Source organism: Tubulanus polymorphus, chromosome 11 (genome assembly GCF_964204645.1).
Source record: "Tubulanus polymorphus chromosome 11, tnTubPoly1.2, whole genome shotgun sequence".
NCBI classification, from domain to species: domain Eukaryota; kingdom Metazoa; phylum Nemertea; class Palaeonemertea; order Tubulaniformes; family Tubulanidae; genus Tubulanus; species Tubulanus polymorphus.
The window spans coordinates 3,730,437-3,739,700 of NC_134035.1; positions in this window are offsets into that span (position 1 = coordinate 3,730,437).

Genomic DNA, 9,264 nt, shown 5'->3' on the forward strand with positions numbered 1-9,264 from the left:
CGTAAATATAACATCTCTTTTACATGTATAAGCTACACAAGTACTCTCTAATTACCGGTTAAATGTTTTTAGAAATGACACGGGGTTTTGCCTGAACCCTTCGTTAGTACTACTAGCTCTTATATTTAAATTTGTCGCTTGAAAAGTCTTGTCAGATTTTTATAGTAGGTAGCGAGCTAACTTTGGAATTTCCTACTAAATGCAAAATATTTATCTCGTGGGGTTTTGAACGAACAATGTTTCGATTTGTAATTGTAACGTGCGCATTTGAGCCTGTAACGTGCACATTTCACTCGCGTGAACGTGCGTATCGGTACCATTATGCGAGACTTGTTCAAACTGAACATTAAAGAAGATATTATATCATATCATATATATGAATATAGAAGGAATGATAATGTAGTAGTTTCGTAGCTGCTGTCCACTGACCACAGATTAAAGTTAATCGCCTGATATGAAGTATATATTGTTATAGGGATGTAGTAGTTCAGCGAGAATTCAAACTTATGGGTAATTCTGAGTGATCACTCAAAATTACCCATAAGTTTACGCTGACCAATAGAGAAAGCTGTAAGGCCTAAGAAAAGATGCATTAAGTATAACGTATCTTTCAATATAATGAAGAAGTATTCAATTGGCCATCTGATCACAACAATAGTGTGACTTGTCTTATTGAAGCAATTGTAAAATACCGGAGAGTAAATTGGAGAACCCTGAATTCAAAACAATTCCACACTCAATCGTTTACTTTGAAAACACAATTTACAATTAGTGGACATGCATTTTTTCTGCACGAAAAGCATGAAGTATATTATATTTGCTTGTAAAAATTTGAAGTTTTCGGGGAAGATTTTTGGCCTAACCTGTGAACACGTCCTTGATATATTTTCTTCATATAAGACCGACCCTTGAAATAATGCTGAGAGTTTCGAGGAAAATTGTGGTAGGATGTAAACTTAGGCCGCTTCGTATCCGTGGAAGGTTGCTAATTATTGATTCTATACACAATAATCATAAGTACGTAACATGAGACTCGATAGAATATCGTTTTTCAATCATACGTACGCGAATTATCGCGTTATAAAGATAAATGGCACTTTAATATACTTGTTAAGTCTTATAATGTATATTTCTTTAGTAGTACAAATCAAGAGTGGATCTGCAGGCCACCTGAGACTATTCCACGATCTAAGGTCAGTTGCCAAAAGTTAGTAAGTTTACCAGTGGATAGTTAACATTAATAATGACGATTAAAACTTCATTGCTAAAATAACTTTCTACTTGTAAAATAGTCACACTCAAATGCGGAGAATCGATAATACGATAATACGATACGAAAACTCACTGTGTACAAACAAATTCAAAAAGAAGATCTCTAGTGAGAAATTGAACGTTGTGTCGTAATGTTCTAATGATAAAACTTGGTTTGAAATTTGAAATGTGTACATAGTGGATCTTTTACATATTAACAGTGTATTTGGCCATGTATCATATTGTATAATGGTTAATCTAAACTAACTGGTCCCAGAGTTGTATCCTTAATTCCTGTAATAGAGGATGCAATCTTTTTGTGGCAAACAGTACAAATACCTAGAAAAAGCAACGATAGTGCATTGGCAAACTTAAAGCAAGCGTACATTGGTTTGTTTAGGTTTTTCATTGGGAAAATTAATGTTTAATCATTATTGAAATATCCGAGGCGAGCTTTTCCAGGAATTTACAAAGTTGAGCTTTACACAAGGAATGCTTTTGTAGTCCGATATCCGTGATTACCTCTGGCGTGGAGAGATACAATCTAAAACGTAGTCAAATATTTTACCACAATTTTCTATGATTAGTAAAAAGATTGAGTACCGGTAATAGACATAAACATGCAAACAGTAATATCTGAATTCCACTCCATTTCAAACTCATTCATCTTTACACAAACTCCAACTTGTTGAACCGTTCAAAATCGCGTGGCTTGAATTATTGCGATAGCTAAAATTAGGGACCACGATACTTGCTCATCTACACTGGCTACCAATTTAACAAAGGATTGAATTTGTGTGTTTGATGTTGTTACAATACCATACTGAATTATGGATTCAGTTTCTACTTTTTGATTGAACATTTATATCACATATTGGGCATCATTTTTACCAGTATATATGGAATAACTTATCCATATATCATTTTTGATTTTATATAATCTGACTTTTGAGATGTCATTCAATCAATGCATTCATATGCGGTCGTCGCTTTCAATAGCCACCACGGACTGGCTCCTTAATATCTCCTTAGCGTTACCTTGGCGGACGATCTCATACGTTTCTTGCCCCAGCCCTAGAATGCTCAATTATAGTCGATATGAACACTCGATTTGAATTCAAATTCTTAAAGACTCCTAAAAACACACCTGTTAATTCGATTACTCAAAAGCGCCTTTGAACATTTATATACAAGAACCAGTGAAATTGGCGCTTTATCAGTTGTATTCATCATTCGAACCCACAATTCTCCTTATCCTATGAATGTGGAGACCCATCCTCGTTAAGAGAATGAATATATAGGCTCTGTCATTTGATAAGAGGCTACGCGTCATCTTTAATTGAAATCATGTGATTTCAATTAAAGATGACCGTGGCCTCATATCATTACGTTATGTTTTTTTAAAGGCTGGGCGAGAATATGTTCTTATGTTTTTGTTTCTGTGAATGTTGCTATTTAAGAGTTCAATAATTTCAGTCTACCAAACAAAGGGTTTTTCTTTATGTTTCGTGTCCTGTTTTTCCATAACCCTATCGCATTTTAGGTATCTTTTCGCGGATGACCAAAAGTTGCTGTCCCTTTCTAGTAATTTGATGATATATGTCGAATTTAAATTTTAAAAAGGAATCAGGCATATCTCCTTGTTTGACTAAGTATGAACTCAACTTTAAGGGGCACTCCCTTAAAAGGCACCGAAGTGAAATCATGTGTCGAGTGGAGATGACAGAATTTCTTCAAAATCGGCGGAGAAAATTGAGTATTTTGGAAAATAATAATTTTACATGTATGCAAATCCGTTATATCTCTCTAGAAATAACAATACGACGACAAGCACTTTCGAATCCGACCACGATATTCGAGAAGTTTCACTAGGGCAGTGGTGGTCAGTGATGGTCATTTATGATTTTTCAATGGCGAATCCTTTCTAGTTTGACACCGTAACATGCGGTGAGCGTATTATTATGAAATCTTTTTTTTTTTAACCACGGTACCACGAAGTAATAAGCATCGTTTAAGCACTTGAAACACCCATTAACCACTTGAAACTGTCAGATCAAACATCATACCGCATCCCCGCAAAGAGGGGTAGTTCAGCAAACCGGAGTTTTCATCGGTCTTTCTAGACTACCCGGAAAACTCATAATGGCCGGGAATCGGGGCGGGGTTAGGTTTAGAGATAGAGGTTAGGGGACCAAACCGAAGGTTTGGAGACCCCACTAGTGCACGGGCAGCGGGTTATCCCTGTAAAAAAGTAGTAAGAGTTAATTGTTGTAGTGAGGCGGTCTACGGGACGTTCATGCCTCGGGGCGTGTTCGTGTCGAGTCGTCGTATCCAGTGTTGTTCGGCTGCTTCGCGGATCGGTCTCGTGGAGCCTGGTAGGTGTTGGAGACCGTACACCCGAAAGTGTTCGCGGGTGTGGTCGACTTGGTTGAAGTGGTCCGAGACTGGAGTCGAATTCTTCGTTCTGATGCGTGAGACGTGATGAGTGACGCGTTCTCGTAGAGACATTCCGGTTTGGCCGACGTACAGCATGTTGCACTTGGTGCATTCGATGCAGTATACATTTTCACGGGTCGCGCAATTAATTGTGCTGCCGATCGCGTGCATTTTGTTGTGGCTGCGGCAAACGGTTGTTTCTCGGACGAGTGGACACGTACGACATCTCGGTGTTCTGCATTTCTTGGTGCCTCGTCGGGTTGACGGAGTTCTTTGAGTAGACCTGGGAATAGAAAAATTGGAACCAACGGAAGTATTTCTGTTACGATGCGGTGAAGAGGGGACTCGGGGAGGGGGTGGCTCCGTGGGTTTGAGCTGCGACGAAGTTAGGAGATCTTTGAGACTCTTGTGCTTGGTGTAGGCGGTGACCGTGGTTACCTCGTCCGACCGGCCGGTGGCCGTAGCCAGTTCCGTAAATCTGGTTCGGATGTTACGGGCTAGGGTTCGGTTGGCTTCGGAGTGAGGTAAGATAAGCGGTAAACGCTTTTTCGGCGGTTCGTTGGCCCGTTGTTGTTCTCGTAGATCTCGTTCGGCGTGGTGCCGTAGAGCTTGGCTTTTGATGTGTCGCAGTTCGCGGTCTTTGTAGCCACGACCTCTGAGTACTTTAAGTTTTAGTTAGGGGTCATAGTAGTTAGTTATCTAGTAGTAGTTAGTTGCTCTTCGCAAATTTGTGAGCAATAAATCTATCTATCTATCTGTCTATCTATCTATCTGTCTATCTATCTGTCTATCTTTCTATCTATCTATCTATCTATCTGTCTGTCTGTCTGTCTGTCTGTCTGTCTGTCTGTCTGTCTGTCTGTCTGTCTGTCTGTCTGCCTGCCTGCCTGCCTGCCTGCCTGCCTGCCTGCCTGCCTGCCTGCCTGCCTGCCTGCCTGCCTGCCTGCCTGCCTGCCTGCCTGCCTGCCTGCCTGCCTGCCTGCCTGCCTGCCTGCCTGCCTGCCTGCCTGCCTGCCTGCCTGCCTGCCTGCCTGCCTGCCTGCCTGCCTGCCTGCCTGCCTGCCTGCCTGTCTGTCTGTCTGTCTGTCTGTCTGTCTGTCTGTCTGTCTGTCTGTCTGTCTGTCTGTCTGTCTGTCTGTCTGTCTGTCTGTCTGTCTGTCTGTCTGTCTGTCTGTCTGTCTGTCTGTCTGTCTATCTATCTATCTATCTGTCTATCTATCCTAATCGTTGGTGGTAAGCTTTTACAATCGGATGGGCTTATACTTATGGTTACGTTAGGAGTTATAGATGTTATAAGTGGTGTCGGGTCAACACGTCCTCGCAGACCCGGTCAAAACGTCCTCGCTTTCGTCGGTCAAAACGTCCTCACTCACGCCAGAATAATTACAAATAATTACAACTCACAAAAACATCATGATATCAAACACTAAGAGGCCTTCCCCGTTATGGTCGTAATTGTATTTGTAAAACTGAATACAAGAAACTGCTGCATTTATCTATTGATGAAATGTTTAGTTTAATTCATCAGTTCTATCATAGAGAACGAGGATGAACGCAACGATTTTCAAGAGGTCGTACGTCGACAAATGGATTTTGGCCGCATATGTATTGCCGCCTCTAATCCCGGTCGGTGTTGGTTTAAACGCGATGATCATCGTCGTATTTGTCAAACTGAAAACTAAAAATCGCTGCATCTATTTACTGAAATGTCTCGCTGTTGTCGATATCATATTTCTGGTGACGAAACTCATTCAGGACCCGGTGCGGTTTTATATTCACTATGCCACGTGCGGTGATATGATCATTTATTTCGTAGCGCCGCGAATTTCCCCGTACATTTACATATGGCTGACAATGTTGAATAACGGATTTCAAATGTTTCGTAATTATTTAACTGTAATTATTCAATGCGAACGATTAGTGACTATCATTTTTCTACTGAAGGTACGATATAGGATAAATTTTCTTATCTTATTCGCGTGTGTCTTTTCTGTGGCTATGTGTTCGTATTACCCGATCACGATGCGTGTAATCTATCAGCCCACATCGAAGCTCGGTCCTCATTACAAAGCATCATTTGCGCGTGACAGTGTCTTTCTACTAATGAACCGATACATCGACCCGATCTTCCGTATTTTCATACCGAATCTATTAGTTTTCGTAGCGAATATAGCTCTTCTAATTGTATTACACGTTAAAACGACGCGTAGGCAAGATCTGACCGCCACAACTAGCGATCCGAAACCGCAAAAGGGCATGGCAAAAGCCACGAAAATGGTGCTTACAATGAGTATCATTTTCACGATTTTAGAATTTCCAGGTTTGCTCGGTAAAATCGGTGGACGCTACGTCCTCGGGCGCGGTTTAAACGTATTAACATTCTATCTGGTTACATCGATCATCAATTCTTGTATAAATCTTATTCTTTATATAATTGTGAACAAGCAATTTAGAGAAAAGTTCGTTCAGTTGTTGAAATGCTGATTAAGATCGACATGAGGTTATCCCACGCTGCTTGCACCGAATAGTCGCTCGGATTTCTTCAGTTCGAGGAATTGAATAAATATAAAAGTTTCCCAAATTTAGAGGGTTGTTTTTTGCTCTTTTTTAAAATCTATACACTGCGGCTATATACTGACCAGTGACACTCATAGACTGGTATTAACATTTTATCTCTAGCCTATAATCTGTGTAGTGACTGGGGAGTAGTAACTTCCGAACATCCGGGCCTGCAGCGGAGTGGGGGGGGGGTATAGTTCAGGTAGTTTACGACAAACCGCCGGAAATCCCAAAACGGTTCGCTCTGAAAAATGAATTTGCTGGAAATGAATAACATCCTAGGCTTGTCGTATGTCCTACCCGATCTTATAGTGCTACAGATACCTAGGACTAGCGTTGGACTCCGTAGGGAGCCTTGCATTGCTAACACATAATGCCGTTGTCACTAGGCTCCTTTTTTACCTTCGAGCGCCTTTTCAAAAAGGTCCACTTAAAAGTCCACATTTTAAGGAAACTTTTATTTATAGGGAAAGCAAACTGCCTATAAAACCGGCCACGTTACAGGCCTGGCTACGATATCAATCATCTATCCATTTACTCCGGAGAATGAAGCGGAGAATTTCTCCTGCCCCCATAGGAAAATACTGCTTCCCGGAATTAAAACCACCATCGATCACCATTTCTGAGGCTTAGTGCGTATTGGATTACTGAATAAGTAATACGTATGATTCAGTCTGGTGCCACATTTTCTCCTTCGAATACGCTTCATTCATTTTGCACAGTTATTGACGGGGTCCAGAGGTCTATGTCTCAGATCCCCGCCTTAAGGGTCCTCTGTGATTTCTGCATTTCCTAGATTGTATTGTTAAGAATATCTCATCAATCAGTCGCTCGGTCATTCGGTCACCAGTCATCCATTTATCCAGTCAGGCATCAGACCATAATTGTAATGAAGAGGGACCCCAAATCCATTGGTCCTGAGAGACAGATTGATGATAAAGCAAGGGATTTTCTGGACTTTTTCGCCTGGAGAAAGAGTACCAAACTGGTGGGGAATTTCCTTCTATATTCGGCTCGGATGTACTGGCATACCTGTACTGGGATACCCCTCTTTCTAAAGGTTTGATTATTTCAAAAGTTAGTTTGGGTATGTGGGGCGAAAACCATTATCAGCCGAACCCAACTTTCGTTCGACAATGAATGGCCAAGGAATGGTTTTGGCCGTTGATGATAGTGATATTAAAAAGTAAAATAATCATTCCTTAACTATAATCGAAATTAAGTTTTTTAAGGGTTAAGAGGCGCAAGTTGCATACGTATTTGAACAAAATGTGTCGCGCACGACTTAACTGGAACCATGGCCGTGACCGGGACGTGATTAGTCTTTATATATTCTGTACATGAGTCAGATCGGCTGTCATACGAGACGCACGTAGAGTTTTGTGGGGATTTAGGATATTGGATTTTTGAAACGGAAATACGCTATTTAGAACTCTCAAATTCAAAAACCACCCGTCGTATCTAGGACTAATATGCTGCAACGATCAGTATATATTTGTAGAGATTCAAGATATAGACTCTGGAGCTGCAAGTTTGGTCAGAAACGGGCGATTTCAGTCTGAGTCGACATCGTCACGGCGTTGACCATTGTGACGTCATGGTCTTTTGTCCGAATGTGAATGGCCGTGGAATATGTTCGAATGTTTTCCTGTCACAATCGGGCGGACCGGATGGCTTAGTCGGTCGGCGACTAGCGTGTCACCGCTGTGGCCCAGGTTCGAGTCTCGGAGGAGGCGGGTCAGGATGTGGCAAGTGATCTCCGGTAGGCGGGCGAGTCGAGAGTACTGTCCTCCCTGGAATGAGGTTGCTAATGCGTGAGTCCTACAAAATAACTGGTGTGGGGTAAATTATGTTTAATTCAGTCGTTTCTGGCTGAATTATTTATTTATCCCACAATACCAGTCCCGGCAGCGGAGTAATTCCACCAGGGGCTTCGACTTTTTTACAATATTAGTTTGTTATTTTAAGTTTAGTGGTGAGGGTTTGGGAAACTTTTTTATTTCCTCGAACTGAAGAAATCCAAGCGACTATTCGGTGCAAACAGCGCGCGGTGATCAATCACAGTTCTTTCTCAACTGATGATAAAACTTTGAGATAATTCTTTAACATCACCAGATTTCAATTAAAGAAGATGTGTACGCGGCGATGTCTGGTGAACTTGTGTATAAATTCGGATTCAAAACGACTCTATCTAATAGAGAATAACTCACTGGAGAAATGCCATACGCTCTACTACACAATAGTGCCGCGTGACTGCACAAACCCTTAAGCAAACTTCAATATCCTAAAGCAAAACTCGAAAAAGTAAAATTGAGCCGGTATTACAGTTCAAAACCAGACTTAAATAGAAGGGAAATCTACACTAAAGTTTGTTGGAGTTTATCTAAACCATGAGATAAAATTTCAGCATACAATTTCAGCCTAAAAACGTCGCATTCGATATTTCTATCTTTAACAATGTGTGCCTCTATGAATAGTCGAATTAAACTCGATGACCTGTAGGCCCCATTGAAAATGTTTGGCACGAATTGAATGGTTCTTGCGGATTAGCGTCACGGACTCGGGTCTGTCACAGGAATGCGCGATCGAGCTTTCTGATTGATCCAATCCGGTCGCATCGATGATGCACCGTCGCTGATTGGTTGACGTAGGTATTAGAAGCGCGGTTCGAGCCGCCCGATGCCAGTCCGAGAACTGATGTCCAGTGATGAAGGTCAACCTATAAGAGCTCTGAAACAAGGCGTGAAGAAAGTGTGGCTTCAAGCGAAGAACCAACTAATAAGCGGCTGATGATGTAAGGAGAGACTGGAACGTGAAGGAATTTGTGACGCCTAGCGATTGAGAACGCAAGATGAGACTGGCGGCTGTTGGTGCTGACGATTGCGGAGGAGATCCCGATACTGCTGCTGCTGCTTTTATTGGTGTTGCTGCTGCTGTTGATGTCGGATTTCAACTACAAACAGATGACGGCTAATTTGCTGATGAAGACGAGTTGCTGTTGTCGCTGATTTCCGATGT